The sequence below is a fragment of the Bufo bufo genome, chromosome 5 (assembly GCF_905171765.1).
Source record: "Bufo bufo chromosome 5, aBufBuf1.1, whole genome shotgun sequence".
In the NCBI taxonomy this organism is placed as follows: domain Eukaryota; kingdom Metazoa; phylum Chordata; class Amphibia; order Anura; family Bufonidae; genus Bufo; species Bufo bufo.
The window spans coordinates 351,354,666-351,379,848 of record NC_053393.1 but is presented as its reverse complement, the minus strand read 5'-3'; the positions used below and the strand labels follow the sequence as shown (position 1 = coordinate 351,379,848).

General features: G+C 44.0%; 1 protein-coding gene across 2 annotated transcripts in view; it reads right to left on the bottom strand.

Moving 5' to 3' along the window:
- Positions 1-25,183, bottom strand: part of BASP1 (brain abundant membrane attached signal protein 1) — an 82,724-nt gene that overhangs the window by 44,876 nt on the left and 12,665 nt on the right. Inside the window, exon 1 of one of the 2 annotated variants that reach the window (XM_040432411.1) lies at positions 9,927-10,050. The exons of the other annotated variant lie outside the window; for it this stretch is intronic. The gene's annotated coding sequence lies outside the window, so the exon portion shown is untranslated. Of the gene's footprint in view, positions 1-9,926; positions 10,051-25,183 lie in introns of those variants that run through there. 2 annotated transcript variants of the gene reach the window in all.

The window sequence follows — 25,183 nt, the reverse complement described above, 5'->3', positions numbered from 1 at the left end:
CAGTGTTCTTGGGTATAATGCCACAAGGTTTGCACATCTGAATTTGGCTATTTTCTGCCATTCTTCTCTGCAGATCCTCTCAAGCTCTGTCAGGTTGGGTGGGCAACATCGGTGGACAGCCATTTTCAGATCTTAACAGAGTCTCTTGATAGGGTTCAAGTCAGGGCTCGGGCAGGGGAAGTCAAGAACATTCACAGAGTTGCCCCTAAACCACTTCTGTGTGGTCTAGGCTGTGTGGTCTAGCCCAGTCTGAGGTCCAGAGCACTGTGGATCAGGTTTTCATTAAGAATAGCTCTATAGTTTGCTCCATTTAGCTTTCTCTCAACTCTGACCAGTCTCCCTTTCCATGCCACTGAAAAACCCCACAACATAATTCTGCCACCACAATGCTTCACTGTAGGGATAGTATTGGGCAGGTGATGAGCAGTGCCTAGTTTCCTCCAGACATGATGCTTAGAACTCAGGACAAAAGAGTTTAATCTTGCTTGTATTAGAAAAGAGAATCGTGTTTGACAGTCAAACTTTCAGGTGTTTCTTTTTTACTTAGGAGAGACGTCTTTCTGGTCACTCTGTCATAAAGCCTAGATTGGTGGAATGCTGTAGTGATGGCGGACCACAGGATCTTTGGAGCTTGGTCAGAGTGACCAATGTGTATTTTATTTTTTCTTAGCAACACCCTTTCCTTACAATTAGGGCTCATGCCCATGGCAGTCGCCCCGCCGTGGCCTTATTGCGGCCCGCATACGGTGGGTCCGCAATACACGGGGAACCGGCCATGTGCATTCCGCATCACGGATGTGGACCCATTCACTTGAATAGGTCCGCAAATCCAGAGATGCGGTGTGAGGTTCCGTGCTTACGTTCCGCAAAAAAGTAGTGCATGCACTACTTTTTTGCGGTGTGGACCATCGGATGCGGATCGCGGACCCCATTCAAGTGAATGGGTCCGCGATCTGCATGCGGCTGCCCCACGGTCATGCCCGTGCAGCACGGGCACTGAGCGCTTACACTTGTGGGCGCGAGCCCTTACTTAGATTGGAGGGGTGGCCAGTTCTAGGAAGAATCCTGGTTGTTCCAAACTTCAATTTAAAGAATTACAGAGACCGCTGTTCTCTTGGAAACTTTCAGCGAAACAGAAATTTTGTTCTACTCTTGTCTAAATTTGGGCATCCACCAAATTATGTTTCTGATCTCTACAGGCAGTTTTTTTCTCCTCATGGATTGGTTTTTGCTCTGATAAGCATTGTCAGCTGTGAGATCTTATATACAGTTAGGTCCATGTATATTTGGACAGAGAACATTTTTCAAATTTTTGTTTTGTACGTTACCACAATGGATTTTGAACAAAATAATTCAGATGCAGTTAAAGTTCAGACTTTCAGCTTTAATTCAGTGGGTTGAACAAAATGATTGCATAAAAAAAAAATAAAAAAGTGAGGAACTAAAGCATTTTATAAACTCAATCCCTTCATTTCAGGGGCTAAATGTAATTGGACAAATTAAATAATTGTAAATAAAATGTTAATTTCTAATACTTGGCTGAAAAACCTTTGTTGGCAATGACTTCCTGAAGTCTTAAACTCATGGACATCACCAGATGCTGAGTTTCCTCCTTTTTAATGGAGGCCTTTACTGCAGCGGTTCACAGTTGCTGTTGGTTTGTGGGTCTGTCTGTCTGAAGTTTAGTCTTTAACAAGTGAAATGCATGCTGTATTGAGTTCAGATCAGGTGACTGACTTGGCTATTCAATAATAATCCACTTCTTTGCTTTAATAAATTCCTGGGTTGCTTTGACTTTGTTTTGGGTTATTGTCCATCTGTATTATAAAACGCCGACCAATCAGTTTGGCTAGATTTGAGCACACAGTATGTCTCCAAAATAAAAACTGAATTCATACGGCTGCTTCTGTCCTGTGTCACATCATCAATAAACACCAGGGACCCAGTGCCACTGGCAGCCATGCATGCCGAAGCCATCACACTGCCTCCGCCGTATTTTACAGATGATGTGGTATGCTTTGGATCATGAGCTGTACCATGCCTTCGCCATACTTTTTTCTTTCCAGCATTCGGGTACAGGTTGATCTTGGTTTCATCTGTCCAAAGAATGTTCTTCCAGAAGTGTGCTGGTTTTTTAAGATTTTTTTTTTAGCAAAGTCCAATCTAGCCGCCTTATTCTTGACGCTTATGAGTGGCTTGCACCGTGCAGTGAACTCTCTGTATTTACTTTCATGCAGTCTTCTCTTTATGGTAGATTCGGATATTGATACGCCTATATCCTGGAGAGTGTTCTTCACTTGGTTGGCTGTTGTGAAGGGGTTTCTCTTCACCATGGTAATTATTCTGCGATCATCCACCACTGTTGTCTTCCATGGGCGTGCAGGTCTTTTTGCATTGTTGAGGTCACCAGTGTTTTCTTTCTTTCTCAGGATGTACCAAACTGTAGATTTTGCCACTCCTAATAGTGTAGCAACTTCTCGGATGGGTTTTTTCTGTTTTTGCAGATGAAGGATGGCTTGTTTCACCTGCATGAAGAGCTCCTTTGACCACATGTTTACTTCTCAGCAAAATCTTCAAAATGCAAGCACCACACCTCAAAATCAACTCCAGGCCTTTTATGTACTTATTTGAGAATGAAATAATGAAGGAATTGCCCAGACCTGCCCATGAAACAGCCTTTGAGCCAACTGTCCAATTACTTTTGGTCCCTTTAAAAACAGGGTGCCACATGTAAAGCAGCTGAAACTCAAATCCTTCATCCAATTTTAATGTGGATAGCCTGAAATTAAAGCTAAAGTCTGGACTTTATGTCCGTGTCCATTATATAACTATAACTTAAATATGTTTTAGTAAACAAGTAATAAAAACAAGATTTGTGTCATTGTCCAAATTATATATATATATATACACACACACACACATACATATATATATATATATATATATATATATATATACACACACACATACATACATACGAGAAACTCGAAAAATTTGAATATCGTGCAAAAGTCCATTTATTTCAGTAATGCAAATTAAAAGGAATTGCATTAATACAGCTTAAAATTAGAATTTTGTCTAAATGTTCAATATTCTAGGCTTAAAGTTTCACACTCTAGTCAGCTAATTAATCCATATCCCCTGAGCAAAGGGTACCTGAGATTGTGACTTTGGGGTTTTCATAAGCTTTAAGCCATAATCATCCAAATTATACCAAATAAAGGCTTGAAATATCTCGCTTTGCATGTAATGAGTCTATCTCATATGTTAGTTTCACCTTTTAAGTTGCATTACTGAAAAAAAATTAACTTTGCACAAAATTCAAATTTTTCGAGTTTCACCTGTATATATGGACCTAGCTGTAGGATTCCCCTGCATAACAAACTGGACGGATCAGTTATGCAGTCCATAGATGGAATGCCTCTAAAGACATTCCGTTCTGCATTCAGTCATAGAATTGCGTTATGGTCCATGGTAACAGAATCCATAACACAATTCACCTTTTACCACCAAATGAAGTGCAAGCGAATTTAAAATATGAAATACGCTCATCTCTAGTCATAACCCCTGGATACGAGCAGTGTATAATATAATGAAAAAAATGAATCCAGCCAGCAAAGGAGGACTATAGATAATGACAATACATTAGTAAGTGCCTTGTATTAACTCTCTCTCTCTCTCTACAAAATGCTATTTGCTGAAGTGAGACAATCCCTTTAATTTCTTACAATCTGCCATACACTGTGTGATCAGTAGCGACGTGTCCCCCATGTATCATGTCAAACTATAAGTCAGAGCACTACAAATGGCAGTAGGGGAGTGAAGGAGCTGAATCCAGCACCAGGGAGCAGGTAAGTACGCTTCCCTTCCCCTGCAAGGTTGGGTCTGGTAGAAAGGCCCCAACAACCCCTTTTAGTAACCATTTCTTAACTTTACTAAATGCGCAAAAGATCTGTGATCTAATTCTCATGAAATTTTATTTTTATCTCTAGGCGTGTCCAAACAAACTGCATGTACACACATTCTATCTCCAGGTAGACTTGATTGTATTCTGTAACAACTATACAAGCAAGTAGTGACACAGTAAAATCATATTTGCAAATACTTATCCTGGCATATTCAAAACTGCACTGGGCAATGCAAACACAGGTGAAAAGTGCCCGCCTCCCTCCTGCCACCATCGGCTAGAATAAAGCTGAATTTCACTGCCTAAACAGGATTTGAAATGTACGGTATCAACCTTTCAAATACCTTACTGTGAATTTCCACACATGTTGCCAAGGTAGATGCAAATACAATTACCTTCTGTTCTAGTCAAACGTTTATTCTAGGAACATTTCTCACAAAGGAAGACAGAAAGTTAAATATTGTATTCCAAAATGTAGCAATCAATTTTCTGCAGTAGAAGTCTAAAAAAATAATAAAATGATTTCCAGCATCCAAAGAGCAAATGCTAATAATTAGTGATGAGTGAGCATGCTCGGCCGAATACCAGTTCGGCACGAGCATCGCTATGCTCGGCACATGGCGGTATTTGGTCGAGTACCACATGTGCTTGAGCGCAATGCTCGAGTCTCCTCCCCGCACGTTTCGCGGCTGCTAAGCAACCAATAAACATGCAGGTAAGTACTGCCATCACTGTAATGCCAGTAGCCATGCTGGCTATATAGCACCCGATGACGCATGTTCGGCTCATACCAAGTCAGGGAGAGCTGAGCATAGGAAGGGACAGAGAGTGTAATTGAATTCAATTTTCTACAAAAATGTTTCACAGACCCAAAAGTCCCTTTAAGGACTATGGTGTGTGACAGCAGCAATATATGTTTTTAGGGCAACCTGCGCTAAATTGCTGAGTGTTAGGGAGAGCTGTGCATAGGAAGGGACAGACAGTGTAGGGAGTGTAATAGGATGATTTATATACAAAAAACTCTTCAGAGACCCAAAAGTCCTTTTAAGGACTATTGTGTGTGACAGCAGCAATATATATTTTTAGCGCATCCTGCGCAAAATACTGTGTGATAGGCCGCTGTGGACAGTTAACTTATTCGCCCCCACATCTCCTGTGTAAAGTGTGCGCATCCCTAAAATATCAGCGACATCCAGTGCACTTTTTTTGTAGACACTGCGAACTGTGACATTTCCTGTGGTACCTGTCCTGTATTAAGTTTCCTCATCACAAATACCTTTGTACATTTTTTTGTGCATACACTTCCAAATCCTACGCTACTGTACGTGTGACATACTTGCAAGCATATATCAAATTTAAAATGAAGAGGGCGAGCAGTAAGGGACGGGGAAGTGGCTGTAATGCTGATGGTGCACGCAGAGGCCGTGGCCCTGGGCGTGGAGAAACTGTGCCTGCTGCCAGAGCACAAGAAAAACAAATCATCCAAGATACCCAGCTTCATGTCCCAGTTTGCAGGGCGGCACAGGACACACCACTCTTGAAGTCAGACCAGTGTGACCAGATAGTACGTTGGATTGCAGCAGATAATGCTTCAAGTCGGTTAAGCACCACCCTTCCACTAAGTCCAGTCTCAGTAGCCAGGAGTCTGGTCAACACAATCCTCACCCTTCCACTTTTTTGAGGAAAGTGCGGACGACAAAAGAATAGTAGTTTGCAACCTGTGTTATACGAAAATGAGCAGAGGCGTGAACACTAGCAGCCTCACCACCACCAGCATGATCCGCCACATGGCATCCAAGCACCGTAATAAGTGGGATCAACGCCTCAAAACCGACCCCAATTTGCCTGAGCTACTGGTGAAGGTGCGCTGCATGTGTGCATATTTCCGCAAGTCACTGACAGCTTCAGCCGGTCTGTCAACACTGCAGCAGCGCTTGAAATTGCCAGCTCACCGGCTGTTGTGCGATGTGAGCACGTGCTGGAACTCCACGTTCCACATGTTGGCCAGGCTTTGTGAGCAGCAGAGGGCAGTAGTGGAATACCAGCTGCTACATGGTCGTCGCCTTTCCAGTCAGCTTCTGCTATTCACAAGCGAGGAGTGGGCATAGATGTCTGAACTCTAAAGTTTTAAGAAACTTTGAGGAATCAACACAGATGGTGAGCGGCAATAACACTATTATCAGCGTAACCATCCTACTGCTGAGTCTACTCAAACGCTCGCTGCTCACAATTAAGGACGACGCTTTGCATGTGGAAAAGGTGGAAATGGGGGAAGACATTACACAGGGTGATAGCCAGACCACCGTCAGTTTGTCTTCTTAGCGCGAATTGGACGATGAAGGAGGAGTAGGAGGAGGAGGAGCAGGAGACGATTGCCTCCGCTACAGAGGGTAGTACCCATGGAAGTTAAATTCCATCTGTTCAGCGTGGGTGGGCAGAAGAGGAGGAAGAGAATGAGGAGATTGAGAGTGATCCTCCTGATGACGACAGCAAACTCTTGCCTGTTGGTACTCTGGCACACATGGCTGACTTCATGTTAGGCTGTCTTTCTCGACCCCGGCTACAAAAATAACTAATCTCTTGTTCCTCTGGTGGAGAGGATGAGCAAAACGGTGCAATACCAGAAGATCCTTGTTGAAAAATTGCTCCAAAAATTTACATCTGACAACGCTGGCGGCAGAGTCCGTAGTTCCTTGGCCAACCGAGATGGGGAGACAAGGGGAACACGCAGTAGTTCCAACAGAGGCAGGGCAACACTCTTCAAAGCCTGGGACAGTTTCACGACACCCTGACAGCACCCTCACCCTGATGTGCGGCCTAGTGTCACAAGGAGCGAAACATTTTGGAAGATAGTGAAGGAGTACATAGCAGACCGTGTCAGCATCTTCAATGATCACTCAGTGCCTTACAACTACTGGGTGTCCAAGCTGGACACGTGACACGAACTGGCGCTCTACGCCTTGGAGGTGCTGGCCTGCCCTGCCGCCAGCGTTTTGTCTGAGCAGGTATTTAGTGCTGCTGGTGGCATTATAACAGATAAGCGTATCCACCTGTCAACTGAAAATGCTGACCGGTTGACTCTTATGAAAATGAACAAGGCCTGGATTGACCATGACTTCTTGACTACACGAGAGGTAAGCTAATGAACATAAAGGCACTTTAAATGTGTTGTTTATATGGTACTGAATACACGGTATTCCCATGCACCCCTTCCACCACAAACAAGGATATATGGTTGAATCTTCCTTTTCTCATCCTCCTCTTCCATCATTTCAACATGCTTATTCGTCACATATAATGCCCTCGCATATATCCCCTAAAATATAGTGTTTTACAGGGTCAGCTCACTTGCAGGCCCTCGCATATAATGTTTTAGAGGGTCAGCTCAGCTTCAGGCCCGCACCTAATTATACCCAATAGGTAATTTGCGCGCAGGCTGCCTTGCTTGGATGTGGTAGCCATAGACTCCCTCTCCGGAATCGAACCATGATTCCCCTGTTACCCATGGTCTACATGGTTTGGGCTGAAAATAACATTGAAAGTGGATAGGGCAGACATCCGAATGGATAGTCGCCGTCACCAGGACGAGCGATTGTCCCCAGGTTATCTAGAGTCACCAAAGCAGCAGCAGGCCCTCGCCCAAAATGTTTTAGATGGTCAGATCAGCAGGCCCTTGCTCCCAATGTTTTTGAGGGTCACCAGCAGGCCATCAATCATAAGTTTTTCAAGGCCGTGTATGATGCCCTCCTTTATGTGTAACAAAGGGAGTATTGGAGTGTCGGTTCCTTTCACTTTATATACAAAGTTTTATCCTCTAAAATCTATTTTTTCTTCGGTTTTGTGCGTATAATTGTCAGTCTGTAAAAGTGGCGTACTAGTCGGACAACATCATTCCCAGCAGCGACCTGCAAGTACAAAATGCATCCAGACATCCTTCCCATGCTGTTCTAATACCATTTTGGTGGCGTTTCCTTAAATTTTTGACATTTTCCTATGAACCAGGAACCCTCCCCTCTTCAGAGCAGGGGGTACCTGGTTTAATGCTCGGGTTCTCCCAATGACTTCCATTATACTCGGGTGCACCCTGGAAAGGTAAATAGATGTGATATGGCTGTCCATAGGAATGAACTGAGTGGTTTGAAGATCTCTTCAAAATTGCTGTAGTTAAGCTAGCCATTTTTAAAAAATATATGTTGAGATTTCAGGGCAATTTTTCTCACCTCCTGCAGTTTTGTAACCAATCAGTGCATTCCTAAACAATGATTTACCCTCCAGCAAAGTCAAGTTATAACCATAGACAAAGTAACAGCTAGTCTTTCCTCTATAGAGTAACACGTGACCGGGTACTTTCACACTAGCGTTTTTCTTTTCCGGCACCGAGTTCCGTCATAGGGGCTGCGGTATTATCTCCGTCCAGAATTTTGGATCACTTGCCGGAATGCTGGATCCGGCATAAATTTACATTGAAATGTATTTATCCGGCATTAAAAATACTGCCATGCCGGATCGGTCCTTGACATCCGGAGAGACGGATCCGTTCTTGCAATGCATTTGTAAGACGGATCCACATCCGGATCGGTCTACAAATGCAGTCAGTTTGCATGTAGATTGCCAAATCCGTCAGGCAGTCTCGGCGGCGGAACTGCTTGCCGGATCACTCTGCCACAAGTGTGAAAGTAGCCTAACTTGCTTTGAAATCTATTCCAACTTAGCAGCAATTTAGCCAGCCAAATTGGAGCCAAAAATAAGAGTGGATCGTAAAATAATTAAAGGGGTTGTCTGGGTTCAGAGCTGAACCCGGACATAATCCCTTCTTTACCCAGTCAGCCCATATGAGTTGAGCATCAAAGCATTTAATGTTTCCGGTAATGTCACCGGCACAAATGGGTGGTCTTTAGTGCTGCCTTAGCCTGTAAAAAAGGCTAAGGCAGCGCTAAAGACCACCCATCAGTGCCAGTGACATCACCGGGATCACTGCTAGGTGGAAGCCTACGCCTAGCAGTGTAATAATGTAAACAAAAAGCCCTTGTCCAGTGCGATGCAGCGCAGGGCAAGGGGGAGCATCAGAGCATGAATTGCTCCAATGCTCCACTCAGAGGGGTCAAGAACGGGTTATGTCTGGGTTCAGCTGGACAACCCTTTTAAAGTATAAAGGACAGATGTGACATTTTTGAATTCAAAACCTGCATCAGGAAACCTGAATGTGTGGCCGTACCCTTAAGGGTTGTGTGGATAACCAATGACTATAAAAGCTAATGCAGAAATAAGGCAGTACACAGTGCCCACTGAAATCAATGAACATAGGAATAGGACACTGAACCAGTAATAGTTCATTCCTGCGAACGCTTGTTCCTGATACTCTGGCCAACTAAATGTGCCGCCGATCACCCGACGAACAAGCAGAATGCCGGCACCACCAATCATTGTTTATGGGCAGCAGATCCTGCAGACCGGAAACAATGATTCTGTATGGGGAATAGGGATCGCTATAAGGATCTTCTATTCACCACAGTCCCCTGTGGTCTTGTGATCAGCGAGTCCCAGCAGTGGGGCCTTCAACCGTCAAATACATATCACCTATTCTGTGGAAGGGTGATACATTTCAGTTATGGGACAATCACTATAAAGGGAGTCTCTCACCTTGATTAAGGACTATCATATATGCCGGAAAGTGCCCAGATCCCTCACCCATCATAGTGATTAGGGATCCGGCGGTGCACAGTAGTATCTAGCTATGCTGGATACAGTGACTGCTGGAACAGATAGTAGTCCTTAATCGAGGTGACATCTGCAACACAGCAATGATTTATCATCAAGTTCTATTTCCATAACTGAAGTGTATCTACTCCGTCACCCGATCAGTACCTGAAAACAAACCTACGCCTGACAGTCATATGGTTCATCTGTGTACAAGAAGATCATCTCCGCTAACAATGCAAGTTGTATCTGGCATAATCATATTAGGAAAGTACATTAGAAAGGTCTTTACGGCTTACCTACAGTACATAATGTTACTTACCGTGATACAAATGCCAAACAGCACTGGTGTAAAGAGCTGTCAACTTTCATGTCTCAGGATGACATTGTTTAGCAGGACTATATAAGCAAGGTTGACTGCCTTCAGGCATGATAAGTCATCATCATCATCATCATGTGCTCCTCTGCTGAGGTGTCAGGCTTAGCAGTCACTAGCATTCCTAGTGGGACATATTTTCATATAGCTATGTTGTGCCTCTTATTCCTCCTAGAAATGTATGAATTAACTGCCAGCAATAAAAGGTCCAAATGGGTGTGACCAGGAATGGCAGCACTGATTGGATAGGGTCACCCCCAATGTATACTATAAGTATTTTAAAGGGGTTGTGTTATCTGAGACATTGGTGGCATATCGCTGGAATATGCCAAAGTCTGATAAGTGCAGGTCTAACCTCTGAGACCCACCCCATCTCCAGGGCCTTCCCCCCACCCCCGAACGTGAAGGAGAGTGCACCATAAACTCCCAGGGAGTTCCGAAAAAAGCTGAGAGCACGTTTATCCATTTTCATTAGTCCCATCGAAATGAACAGAGGGCGGCCAAGCATGAATGGCTGCTTTACACTCACTTCGGGGGTCCCGTTCTGGAGATAATTGTGGGTCCCACACACGGCGCTGACGGCATACCCTAATGATCAGTACACAAGGATGCTAGTATATTAATATATGGGCAGCTATACTATCCATGCAGTGCTAGGCTATAGATTACTTTAGAAAACAGATTAAGAACGATTTTCTAACAAGACTGCTGATGTGACTCTTTGTAATACCGCCATTTTGGTCTGCTGGGCTATTTTCAGCCCTAGCAGTATATAGATCAGGCTTTTGCTGTGTTTACTTGCGGGTAATGGCACTCATGGGACATTCCTATAGCCGCTATTTGGAATTCAATATCCCACAGGCATTTAAACAGTTGTGAAGCAAATAATAAAGGGCACTGGTCTATCTACTCTATATATTAACAGCAAGAAGTGAAGCCCAACAAAAGTGACAGACTCTTCAGAGAACATGTCAACAGTGACCAATATGACCATTACCCAGCCAGGAACCACTGGTCAGTAATGTATAGGAAGGCTGTCAGGTTGATAGGCTGCGTTGTGCAGGTGGCACAAGGAGTCCAGTCACAGTGCTCCTGGAGAGTCCACTTATTTTTAGATAAAATGCATTGGAAGGTATTACAGGGAATACTTCTGATGGAGCAATATACTATTACACGTAACACTTTCTATACAGGATCTTATATACTGTCAGAATTATTTTTATAAGAGGTATAAATATATTTTTTCTTTCACGTTTCCTTAATGTAATGAAGGTAAGTGTGAGATCATAAAACGATAAAACAGTCTGAATAGCAAATCCAATGCTACCACAAACAAATCCCTGCTGACATTACTTCCCTGTACCCAACAAATATAGATCTATGATAACCAAATTGTGCCATAGCAGCTACCTGATAAGGTTTTGCTTGCGTTATGAATTATATCCAGATATAAGTGCATGGCTGTCTAGACATTACTTCCATTATCTTACCATCATAAATGGTTAGAACAGCTCAACTTATACGCTCAACATTGAAACTACAATCCCAAGAAAGACAAGCCATAAGGTTATGCAAATCAAGGAAGTAGCAGGTGTCACCAAGATCAGCAGATGATCACATTTTCAACCACCTAGCTCCAATCTGTGGTGCGTGAAAGGGGCATAAAAGCCAGACTGAAAGCAGAAGTTTTTTAGCCACATGAAACCTAAAAAAATAAAAAATAAAAATCTGATCAAATCTGTGTAGGATGATTGTGTAATGCCTACTGATTGCTGACGGGCCAGTTCTCACCACTTGTCACAAACTAAGAGGGACAGAATCCTTGAACTGAGAGGCCTTGGTTTATCACTCCAGCAGATCACTACACATCTAAGCCCAGAGCTGTTCAACGCAACATGTCCCAGTGGCTGGAAGAACAACAAACTGGAATGACAGCAGGAGGTGCATGGACAGGTCATCTGATTAGAAGAATGACGCGTAGTGATCCATCCTGTAATGCAAGTGAAACTGGAAGTCACATCCCAATTTGCGTGCCAAGGTGTGCAAGTTATGATCCATATAGCAATACGTTCTTCAGATTTAGCCTTCAAGAGCTTTTCTGGGAGTGCAAGATCGAAAACCTATCCTCAGGAAGGTCATCCACATCTATTAGGTGGGAGTACGGCTCCTAGCACCCTTGCCAATCAGCTGTGATGTTTTCCTTGGTCACATGGCTATGTGCACCTCAGTCCCATTCAATGGAAGAGACATGGGCTTCAATGCCAAGTACAACCACTATACAATATACGGAACTGTGCTTTGAGGATGCCCACACCGATTGGTCATCAATACGGCACGCTTTTAAAGTAGCATACTCCGGCGGTACCTAACCACTGTGTCATCTTATTCTAACATTACAAAATATACCTGACTGAATAAGACCTATACACTTCTATAGATATTCTCATAATATCACAGCTGGACATACACAACCAAGAATCCTATTTTATTTCCCTAGAGCAGCTGCACAAAATATTCCTCTTTTCTTCTGTAAATTATTTTCTTTTTAATGACTTCCATTTCCCAGATGTTACAAGTTAACATTTATTGAAAAAATATTTTATACTGAAAATTTTGTAATGATTTCATGATGGAAAATGTAGTGGTGTGTGGTCAAGCAGGATGCAAACATTCAACAGCAGAACATCTTTAGAAATTGTTGTGAAGTATTAAGAACAACATGACAGCATCATTAAGGAACTGCCCTGAAATGACTATGTATTCTGCATTCTTATGTTCATATATTAGCATGTGACATAGCAGGGACAAACACAAACAGAACACCCCTGTGCAAGAAAGGCGCATGGAGACCCTCATTACAGTATGTCTCCAACATTCCAATAGTCCCAACGCTGTCAATTGTATTTTGTAGCAGAATATGTCTGAAGCATCTTCTGGAAAACAATTGTGGTCAACCAAATGATCTCCATCCATTTTCCTGCAACACTTTGATTTCAACTTCTTCTGCATAAAGCCTTTATATCAGCTTTGTATGATACTCAATCTCAACGTAGAAGAAGCAGAGGACCAAGCAGAACCAGACCCTGCAATTTATGCTTCTGCTCAGACTAAAACAACCACACACACAAGTAATTACACTACATAGATTTGCTAGACTCCCCCATATACATGCAAACATAGTTTGGTACATGAGTTGTCAATGGGGAGAAGAAGGTAAGCTGCTGTGCTAACAAATAATTAAGTATGTTGAAACCCAATATGGTTTCTCATGACATGTGAGAGTTGGCACACCCCTGTAGACATTAATTGGCCGGCATTAAATACATATGTGCAACTTAAAAGGGGTTGTCTGGGAATATATACTTTTCCCGATGCCCAGAGCTTTCCTCTGCTAGGAAAAAAGTATCATGCTTACCTGCTCCACCACTCTGGTCCTACATGCCGGCTCCCACATGTCAATCTTCCAGTCCACAGCTTGTTTCCTTCCTCCCTAGCATGGTCACCTGATCTGCTGAAGCCAACCACTATCTTCAGAGGTGATGTGTACACAACAGATACATCACTGCTGAAGCCAGTGGTTGGCTGCATCAGAGTAGGTGACCACACCCATACTGAGGAAGACGTAAACAAGACGCAGACCAGAAGATGGATACACGATAGCAAGCATGTAGGACCAGAGTTGCAGGGAACCGGTAAGTATGATTCTTTCCCTAGCAGAGGCAGGCTACAAGAATCAGGAAAAGAGTATCTATTCCAGGACATTTTTCATTAAATATTAATGATAGTCCTACGAATGTAGTGTTAAAGGGAGTCTGTCACCACATTTGAGCATATTAGACTGATCAAATAGCGTTATATGTGCCACCCAGAACTTAAAAACGGTACCTTTGTTGTATGTAATGGAGTTTTCTTTCAACTAAAAATGAACTTTTAAGATTCTGTAAAAATGCGCCCTCTCAAGTGCCCAGGGCGGCGTCTCAATCGTCCGAGCCCCAGGCAGCACCTCCTCAACGGCTCATAACCCCGCCCTCCGTGTGCCTCTGCCCGCCCATTTACTCTCCTCCTCTCTCCTTTTCCACTGCGCTAAGAATTTGACCGCGCAGCCGCAGTGGAAAAGGAGAGAGGAGGTGAGTAAACGGGCGGGCAGAGGCACACAGAGGGCGGGGTTATGAGCCGTTGAGGAGGTGCTGCCTGGGGCTCGGACGATTGAGACGCCGCCCTGGGCACTTGAGAGGGCGCATTTACAGAATCTTAAAAGTTCATTTTTGGTTGAAAGAAAACTCCGTTAGATACAACAAAGGTACCGTTTTTAAGTTCTGGGTGGCACATATAATGCTATTTGATCAGTCTAATATGCTCAAATGTGGTGACAGACTCTTTAACATACACACACACACACTTGGTGAGTTATCACATTTAGTCAACGCGTTGCGATTGTGACTTAAGTCTGCTACATCTGTAGCTGGGAGCCGGCATTTACCCTTACTTGTACACAGAATATCTCCATTAAGGTCCATTCACACATCCAGGGCCGATCCTACACGGGGTGCAGTGGGTGCCCCGCACCCCAGCGCTGTCACCCGAAAGGCGCCGAGCGCAGGGCCGGACTGGCCTGCCGGGATAGCGGGAAGTTTCCCGGTGGGCCGGCAAGCCTGAGTGCCGCAAGGCCGCGGCCCTGGTGACAAGTGGGGGCGGCCGCGGCCGGCGGCAGGGCAGAGCAGGAGATGAGCGCCTCCATTGCGGAAGCGCTCATCTCCATAGTCATCTGTATTGCCGTCCTCAGGACGGCAATACAGATGCCTGTGCTGCGGCAGAGGAGGGAGAGGTGTGTCCCCTCCTGTTCCTCTGATAGGCTGCCGGCTTAGTGCTGGCAGCCTATCAGAGGCCGGTGCAGGCAGCGCGATGATGTCATCGCGTCGCCTGAGCCGTATAGCGAGGGACACAGACGGAAGAGGCGGCCTGCATCGCATCGCATTGCTGGAGGTAAGTATAAGTGTATTATTATTTTTATTTTTTTTTATATAGGTACAATACTGGGCTGGCACATGATAAGGGGGGCTACTGGGCTGGCACATAAGGGGGGCTACTGGGCTGGCACATAAGGGGGGCTACTGGGCAGGCACATGATAAGGGGGGACTACTGGGCAGGCACATGATAAGGGGGGACTACTGGGCAGGCACATGATAAGGGGGGACTACTGGGCTGGCACATGATAAGGGGGGACTACTGGGCTGGCACAGGATAAGGGGGGACTACTGGGCTGGCACATGATAAGGGGGGACTACTGGGCTGGCACATGATAAGGGGGGACTACTGGGCTGGCACATGATAAGGGGGGACTACTGGGCTGGCACATGATAAGGGGGGACTACTGGGCTGGCACATGATAAGGGGGGACTACTGGGCTGGCACATGATAAGGGGGGACTACTGGGCTGGCACATGATAAGGGGGGGCTACTGGCACATGATATGGGGGGCTACTGGCACATGATATGGGGGGCTACTGGCACATGATATGGGGGGCTACTGGCACATGATATGGGGGGCTACTGGCACATGATATGGGGGGCTACTGGCACATGATATGGGGGGGATCTGGCTACTGGCACATGATATGGGGGGGGGGTCTGGCTACTGGCACATGATATGGGGGGGGGCTCTGGCTACTGGCACATGATAAGGGGGGGGCTCTGGCTACTGGCACATGATAAGGGGGGGGGGGCTCTGGCTACTGGCACATGATATGGGGGGGGGGGCTCTGGCTACTGGCACATGATATGGGGGGGGGGCTCTGGCTACTGGCACATGATATGGGGGGGGGGCTCTGGCTACTGGCACATGATAAGGGGGGGGGCTCTGGCTACTGGCCCATGATAAGGGGGGGGGGCTCTGGCTACTGGCACATGATAAGGGGGGGCTACTGGCACATGATAAGGGGGGCTACTGGCACATAAGGGGGGCTACTGGCACATGATATGGGGGGGGCTCTGGCTACTGGCACATGATATGGGGGGGCTCTGGCTACTGGCACATGACATTTATTTTGACTTGTCAAAGCCGTTGACTAAGTTATTGTCAAAGCAAATTGGTGGGGCTGAAGTTGGGGGCTGAAGTTGTTGCCATAGAAACATTGTAAAGGGGAGGAGTTAGTAAGATAACCACGCCCATGTGGGGGCGCCAGAAATATTTCTGCACCCAGGCGCCTGTGACCCTAGGATCGGCCCTGCACACATCCGCACTTTGGGTCTGGATCCGTTCCACATAATTGTGCGGATCCATTCATTTTCAATGGGGACGGAAAAGATGCGGACAGCACACAGTGTGGTGTCCGCATCCGCATTTCCGATCCGTGGCCCCGCAAAAAAATAGAACATGTCCTATTCTTGTCCGCAGCCGCAAAACACTGTGGTCGTGTGAATGGACTCTAATCCAAAGAATCTGAGTGTTTTCACTCTCATATCTGCTAGAGCAGTGATGGAGAAACTTTTACAGACCGAGTGTATAACCTGCAACCCAAAACCCACTTATTTATCACAAGGTGCCAACACGGCAATTTACCCTGAATACTACAGTCCAATATAGTATATCTTCCATGTACTTTATCATTTAGCTATAACAGCCTGGCTACATTCAGTGCGCTGCCTGCTGTTCAGAGTGCGCCCTGCACTGATGTATGGCAGGAAAAGTCTAAGGGATCTTGGCACGCCTTAGACCTTTTCCAGGGTGCGGGTGTCCACAGAGAGCTCTGGGTGCCACCTCTGGGCTAGAGTGACGATAAAGTATTATTTTCAGGAAGCTAAACAGGAGATTTTGCATTGCCTGAAAGGTTTGCATTTTTGTGCTCATATTATACAGTCACAAGCTATTTAAGATCTAACAAGGCTAATCTAATATATATATTAAAATATTGAAACAAGGAATAGAGATTGCAGTGTAAAGTACAGTTGCAACAAACTGTGCAGTCACGGAATGTAGCCACATTTACGAGGTTTGCAAAGCATTTCTGGTAAGATAATCAGGTATGCATATCACATCATTACTGTTGCTTAGGCTACCACACTGGAGTTTGAGATAGAGCCAATGAATTGCAAGGCTGAAGAGATTTGTCTTTTTTTCTCCATTTTAGTTCTGAGAATCCCATGACCTTTTATTTAGGACATAATATAAGATCATTGTTCCTCTTGGAAATGAACGACAAATTATAACTTGCTTTCGTGCTACTCAAAATCAATACTTTGCCAAGTACCCACTAACATGTTGGATTTACCGTGGAATGCTGTACCTTAAGGTCCCATGTAGTGCAGCATTCCACAGCAAAGACAAAACAGCAGTCTGGCGTCAGCAATCATGAAGTCTGCACTGTACCAGGAAATTCTTATGGAGTAAGTCCAGTCATTTGTATGTAAATTTGCAGCACAGAAACAATGGGATGTTTGGGTGCTTTACAGAGCACCCAAGCACAATGCAAGTCAATGGGAGAACCAGAGCATTAAACCAGGCACCCCCTGCTCTGAAGAGAGGAGGGTGCCGGGTCCCACTGAGGTCTATGAAGAAAAATCGCTGTACAGTGGGGGAATTCCCCAGTGCAAGTCTGTACTTAGGAGTCCCTGCTCTGACTCCATATATAGCTATGTCCTATCCATATATGGAGTCAGTGCTTGGGGGACACCCAGTGTATTTTAATCTAATTTAGCCTCTATTTCTGAAAAGTTTCTGCTGGGATTTAAACTCACAACCTCCTACATTAGAGGCAAGAACCTTAACCGCTCAGTTATGAAGCTCAATGCTTAACTGTGGAAAAAAAACAACTCATAGTAGTTTGTCATGTAGTAAGTATTCCTATACAGCAGAAGTATCATTTTATATTTAACTGCAGGTTAACATGCAGCGCTATAGCGTAGTGGTTAAGGTTCTTGGCTCTAATGTAGAAGATTGTGAGTTCAAATCCCGGCAGAAACATTTCAGAAAGAGGCAAAATTTAATAATAATAATAATAATAATAATTATGCCATAAAAAAAAAATATATATATATTAGAATATATGTAAATATATTATGGCTAAACAGTAGTAGTTTCCCACATATTATGCATTCATATATATCAGGGGGAGATCTGCATTTATATAAGCAGGCAAATAACACGAGTTTGTGAACGTTCGCGTCTTTGATTTTTAAGTGTGTGTTTGTTTTAAGTGTGTGACTTCAGATTCAGGGACTTTAGAAGAGGACATTCTTATCACTGCACTATATTGTATTTTTCTCTTCTTCCGTAATCCCCATTTAGTATGTGTTCCATTATTGACAGCACAGTCCAGTGCACATCTTGTCTAATGTATGCAGTCCTGGAACAGCCGTTTGAGGGTGCATATCTGTTCAAAATGTGAGCAAATTGCCCGTTTGGAATCGCACATCGAGTATCTAACCGGGCGAATTTCAACACTGAGAAGCGTTGACAATTTGGAAAAGAGTGGGAATAGTGGAAATAACTGAGACATGGCTGGATGATAGCTATGACTGGGCAGTTAATGTACAAGGTTACAGTCTGTTTAGAAAGGATCGTCAAAACCGGAGAGGGGGAGGGGTCTGCCTTTATGTAAAGTCCTGTCTAAAGCCCACACTCCGAGAAGATATAAATGAGGGACATGAACATGTGGAGTCACTGTGGGTAGAAATAAATGGAGTCAAAAAATTACGAATAGGAGTTTATTATAAACCACCTAATATACCAGAATCCATAGAAAATCTACTACTAAACTAGATAGACGAGGTGGCAAATCATAATGAGGTGGTTATTATGGGGGATTTCAACTACCCAGATATAGACTGGGAAACTGAGCCTTGTATATCTCAAAGGAAACAGGTTCTTGGCAATAACCAAAGACAATTACCTTTTCCAACTGGTTCAGGACCGACTAGAGGGACGGCCATATTGGACTTAGTATTAACCAATAGGCCTGACAGAACAACAGACGTGCACGTTGGGGGACACCTGGGAAATAGTGACCATAAAGTAATAACCTTCCAATTGTCATTCAAAAGAGCATTTCTACAGGGAGGAACAAAAATACCAAAACTTCAAAAACGCTAAATTTAGCCAACTAAGAGAGGCCATAGGCCTAACTAACTGGGACAAAGGCCTCAAAAATAAAAATACAGCCACAAAATTTGATATTTTTTAAAGCATCCTAAAATCTAATTGTGAGAGGTACATACCTTATGGGAATAAAAAGGTTAAGGAACAAGAAGAAACCAATGTGGATAAATAGAACTGTAAAGAAAGCAATAAATGACAAAAAAAGAAAACATTTAAAAAAAAAAAATCACTAAAACAGGAGGGTGACGAGGAAAGACTGAAAAACTATAAGGAAAAAAAATATAGAATATATAAAAAAACTAAAGCAGCCAAACTAGAGACCGAGAGATTAATTGCCAAAGAGCAATTTTCTGAATATTATGGGGGCTGCCATCTTGCCATCAGCTCGTTCTTAATAGCATTTACAAAGCATTAAAAAACGTAGGCTTTAAAATCTGCATTAATATTCTTCTTTACTACAACCCCAATAACAGACATCTTATAAAAACATCTATACCATAGATTTTATTACATTATGACTGGGAAAACACAGCAGAGAGGTTATCCTTCCATAAGGCAGTAGATGAAAACGTTGACAGGTTAAGAAAATGTTGGCTGCATTGGGCAAGAAAATGTGGGTACATACATCTATCTAGAGAACAAGGGTCCCATGACCCCCATCTTACATCTGCTGCTGCAAATGGAGAAGTGGCCTCACATACCTGGCTCTTTCCCTTCAATTCTACAGGAGTTCCACAGGGGAGACCAGCTCCTATAGGGCATTTATGGCATATCCTGTGGATTTGCCATAAAAAGTCCAAGATGGGAATTACCCTTGAAAGGGGTTGGACACTTTTTCCTATAATTTACAAATATGCTGCAAACAGCAGTAAAAGGTGACCATACAGATGTAGTAGAGTTAACACACATGCTTTATGAGACGTGTTATCTAAGCTAAATGCATTAAGCAAACACCTTCGATCGTTTTTCAATGGCTTTTGTTTCAAGATAACACGATGAGTTAGGAAATTTGAGTTAAGAGTTTGTGTGTTAACCCTGCTACATCTGTACACCTTCAAAATCCATCTCTCTTGAATCCTCCATACACATACAGACAGTTCAGCCGAGCATGTATGCAATTTCAATGAGGAGACATAATAAAGCTGCTGTCTGACACCTTTGCGTTAAAATTCAAAGCACCAGATCCTTCTCTCCACAATAGAGGATGTCAGGAGCACCCATACACATTAGGCTACTTTCACACCTACGTTAGATGCAGATCCGTCTTGTATCTGCACAGACTGTTCCGCACCGATAATGCAAACGCTTGTATCCGTTAGTAACGGATCAGTCTTGACTTACATTGAAAGTCAATAGGGGACGGATCAGTTTTCAATTGCACCATATTGTGTCAGGGAAAACTGATCCGTCCACATTGACTTACATTGTAAGTCAGGACGGATCCGTTTGGCTCCTCATCGTCAGGCGGACACCAAACGCAGCCAAATTGATGCATTCTGAACGGATCCTTATCCATTCAGAATGCATTGGGGCTGAACTGATCCGTTTTGGGCCCTGAAACGGATCTCACAAGCAGACGCAGAAACGCCAGTGTGAAAGTACCCTTAAACTGGGTTCACATGGGCGTTGTGGGAAAAGATGCGGGTGCGTTGCGGGAACATGCGCGATTTTTCCCCGCGAGTGCAAAGCGTTTTAATGCTTTTTGCAAGCGCGTGAGAAAAATCTGCATGTTTGGTACCCAGACCCAAACCTCGACTTCTTCACAGAAGTTCAGCTTTGGGTTAGGTGTTCTGTAGATTTTATTATTTTCCCTTATAACATGGTTATAAGGGAAAATAATAGCATTCTTCATACAGAATGCATAGTACAATAGTGATGGAGGGGTTAAAAAAAAAAAAAAAAAATTCTCACCTTAATCCACTTGTTCGCGCAGCCCGGCTTCTCTTCTTTCTTCTTCGAGGAAAAGGACCTGTGTTGACGTCACTGCGCTAATCACATGGTCCATCATGTGATGGACCGCGTGATGAGCGCAGTGACGTCACCACAGGTCCTTTTCCTCCTGGACAGCAAAGAAGAGAAGCCGGGCTGAGCGAACAAGTTGATGAGACGAGTTAAATTTTTATTTTATTTTTTAACCCCTCCAGCCCTATTTTACTAAGCATTCTGTATTAAGAATGCTATTATTTTCCCTTATAACCATGTTATAAGGGAAAATAATAATGATCGGGTCCCCATCCTGATCATATCCTAGCAACCATGCGTGAAAAATAAATAAATAAATAAATAAATAAATAAATCGCACCGCATCCGCACTTGCTTGCGATTTTCAGGCAGCCCCATTCACTTCTATGGGGCCTGCGTTGCGTGAAAAACGCACAATATAGAGCATGCTGCCATTTTCACGCAACGCACAAGTGATGCGTGAAAATCATCGCTCATGTGCACAGCCCCATAGAAATGACTGGGTCCGGATTCAGTGCGGGTGCAATGCGTTCACCTCACGCATTGCACTCGCCTGTGTGAAAGGGGCCTTAGAGTGTCAGGTGGTCCTGTTGAAAATTGTGGAGTCGCCAGGACCAACAATAGTGTAATGTGTAGGAGGGAGTTACTAATGTAGTTTAATAAGCTCATCAGTGCCACTGTCCCTCACTGAGCATTGCTTCACTGTTTTGCGCAGTATGCCGGAATCCCCATTTACCAGACCCATTTATCAGTGTGCTTCACTGAATAACACTTTGCACACGTGCTATAATACCCATACCATGTGCAAGGTTTTTCAATGGAGTCAGTGGATGGATAGGTCTGCTCACTAGCCCCTTAAGCTGCCATGTTGGAACTGGAGTCCCGGCCACTAGACAAGCTGATATTTTTCTTATAGTGTGCAAGCACAACCACCACTGATGGATTACAGGGTGGTTGTAACCTTGGAAACGAACAGTGTATAATGTGGTGGAAAAATGAATCCAGCCAGCAAAGGAAGCAATATGGAGAATAACTATACATTAGTAAGTGGCTTGTATTAACTTTCTCTACATGATAAATGCCACTTGCTGAAGTGAGACAACCCCTTTAAGGCCGCCCCCAGCCAATTATCAGTGACTGAGAGCCATCTACATAAGTACACAAACAGGCATCCTGCACATAAATGTATTTTCGGTTTACATTTTTTACGGATCAAATGCGGATCTATTCATTTCTATGGGGCCGCAAAAAAATGTGGACGGCACACGAATGTTATATGTGTGCTGTCCGCATCCATTCATGATGTAGAGAAAGTTAATACAAGGCACTTACTAACGTATCGTGACTGTCCATTTTGCCTTCTTTTGCTGGCTTCGTTCATTTTTCCACCACATTATACGCTGCTCGTTTCTATAGTTACAACCACCCTGCAGTCCAGCAGTGGTGGTCGTGCTTGCACTCTACAGGAAATAACAGCCTTTCTGGTGGCCGGGACCACGGGAGTGCTCACATAGGCTGGTGCTTTTTTGTATAGTGTGTAAGCACGGCCACCAAGGCTGGACTGCAGGGTGGTCGTCACCATGGAAACTTTCTCTGCATAATAAATGCTAAAGTGGCAAAACCCCTTTTAGGGGCCATTCAAAACAAATCTATTTCTACTAAATCCAACATATGTACTGATCAATGTAAATTTCAGGAAGATTTCTATCTAAACAGAAACCGCTATAGTATAGCACTGATCGGCTCATGTTAAAAAGACTAAAAATAAGAATTTCTTTCACAAACCAGACACAATCAAGACTGTTTAATGTCAAGTCAGGATTTATTAGCCTTGTCTGAAATCTGGAGAATTGCAATGCCTCCAGAACGCCGGATGATGTTAATCACATTGTAATTGGAACAGAATGCAGATTCATTGGAGACGACATGTTCCACACGTGGCTTTCTACAGCATTTACCATTCTTGTGGTGAGCCAGGAAGAAATCCTCACACTCAGCTTATCTTGTTAGTGGACAGGGTCTGCCGCTGAGAAATGTCTGACCTCTACTTTATTATACAATAGTGAAATTTAAGAGCACAATTTCATCTAGACCAAAATAATATGTGGGACAAATTCCAAGCAAGTATTTCAAATACATTCCTGGAGTGACTTTATTTAGTCTAAATATTAATCTCAACTGTGCGGTTATTCAGCCAACGGAGAAAAGCTAGACTCTGGACTTTTGGAATTAAAGGGGCAAATTCATCATTCCCCTTACACCTCTTTTTGGAGAAGAACAGCCACAAGACCACCAGAGATTGTACGCTGCCTTTGACAAGTCTACGAAAAAGGGGACGTGGGGAGGGCGGGGCATCAGCCTCGGCCAATTCACGTCAAAAACTGGCGTAAATACTGAATCACATCAACTGTAGCTCCTAGCTGCCATATATTTCATTCCAGCGCACACAGAGCTGGAGGAGGCAGGAAATTTAGGACGAGGCCCGCGCCTCCTCCGGAAGGACAGCCCTCATCAAGGCCAACATAGCACACGCCGGCCTTGATAAATCAGGGCCAAGGTTTCTTTTACTGGCTACAGCAGGCTTCCTCAGAGTAATGATTTGCATTAATTTAATTCAGATCTACTTTTGTGGACTCGTTTAGTCTTCAGGGGATCAAACACCTACGTTTGTACCTTTGCATGATATTTTGTTGATGGCAAAGATACAGTATAAGGGTGCTTTCACATTTGCGGCAGAGGATTCCGGCAGGCAGTTCTGTCGCCGAAACTGCCTGCCGGATCCAGCAAAACGCATGCAAACTGATGGCACTTGTCAGACGGATCAGGATCCTGATCCGTATGACAAAAGCATTGAGATGCTGTATCCGTCTCTCCGGTGTCATCCGGCAAAAAGAATCCGGCATTTATTTATTTTCACATTTGCATACGCAGACCGCAATGCCGGATCCATTTTGCCGAAACACTCGGGGCCGGATCCGGCATTAATGCATGTCAATGGGGAAAAAAAATATGCCGGCATGTGTTCCAGAATTTTGGACGGAGATAAAACCGCAGCATGCTGCGGTATTATCTCCGTCCTGAAAAGTCCAAAAGACTGAACTGGAGACTTCCTGATGCATCCTGAACGGATTTCTCTCCATCAGAATACACGGGGATAAAACTGATCATTTATTTTCCGGTATTGAGCCCCTAGGACGGAACTCAATGCCGGAAAAGAATAATGCTAGTGTGAAGTACCCTAAATAAATATTTCCCTTACCTGCAAATTCTATGTTAAATCAGGGGTGTAACCAAGGGGAAGTAGAACCTGTGGGCCCCAAGGTCCTTCTGTCCATATGAGGAGACCAGTCCTGTGAATGATGTGTAATAGTTGGTGGACTAAGTTACAGAGTTTGCATTGGGGCCCATGTACTTCAAGTCTCCTAGGTTTCAACACTTCTAGGCTAATCTATACTGTAGCATTGCTATTATTTTATAGTTCCATCACTAGGAGCAATCTTCCTTGTTGCTGACAGCCATATAGCAAAAGAAAAAAAAAAAAAAGTTATGAGGCCACATTACAAATATTTTAGATTTTACAATATTTTGTGCAAATAAGATGGCTGATCATAAAGTACATATCAGCAAGAAGGGAAAAGCAGTAGAAATGAAATGCCAAGAAGCAGGATTTGGCAGCATAAGCGTTCAGACGGCCGTATCAGTTTGTGATCTGCAAATTGCAGGTCCGCAAAACACGGATACAAGCCACGTGCATTCCACATTTTGTAGATCGCAACGTCCTTCTCCTGTGTAGAAATGCCTATTCCTGTCCGGACAAGAATAGGGCAAGTTCTATTTTTTTTGCGGGGCCACAGAACGGAAGTACGGATGTGGACAGCACACGGTGTGTGAATTGCGGAACGGATGCGGAGAGCAACACATGGGAATTTGCAAATGTATACAGCAAATACCACTGCCGGTCCACAGCCCAAATCTTGCCGTTTTTATATCCATTAGCATTACTCTCTGGGCAACATGAATCTTAGGCATAGTGGTCGGCAATGTACTTTCTAATCATACCTACTGGCCAAGCGCTCACTAGGGGGCGGTGCAGGAAGAGAAAATTTCAGTTTGAATCAAATGCGTAGGAACTAAAAGGAAACTAGC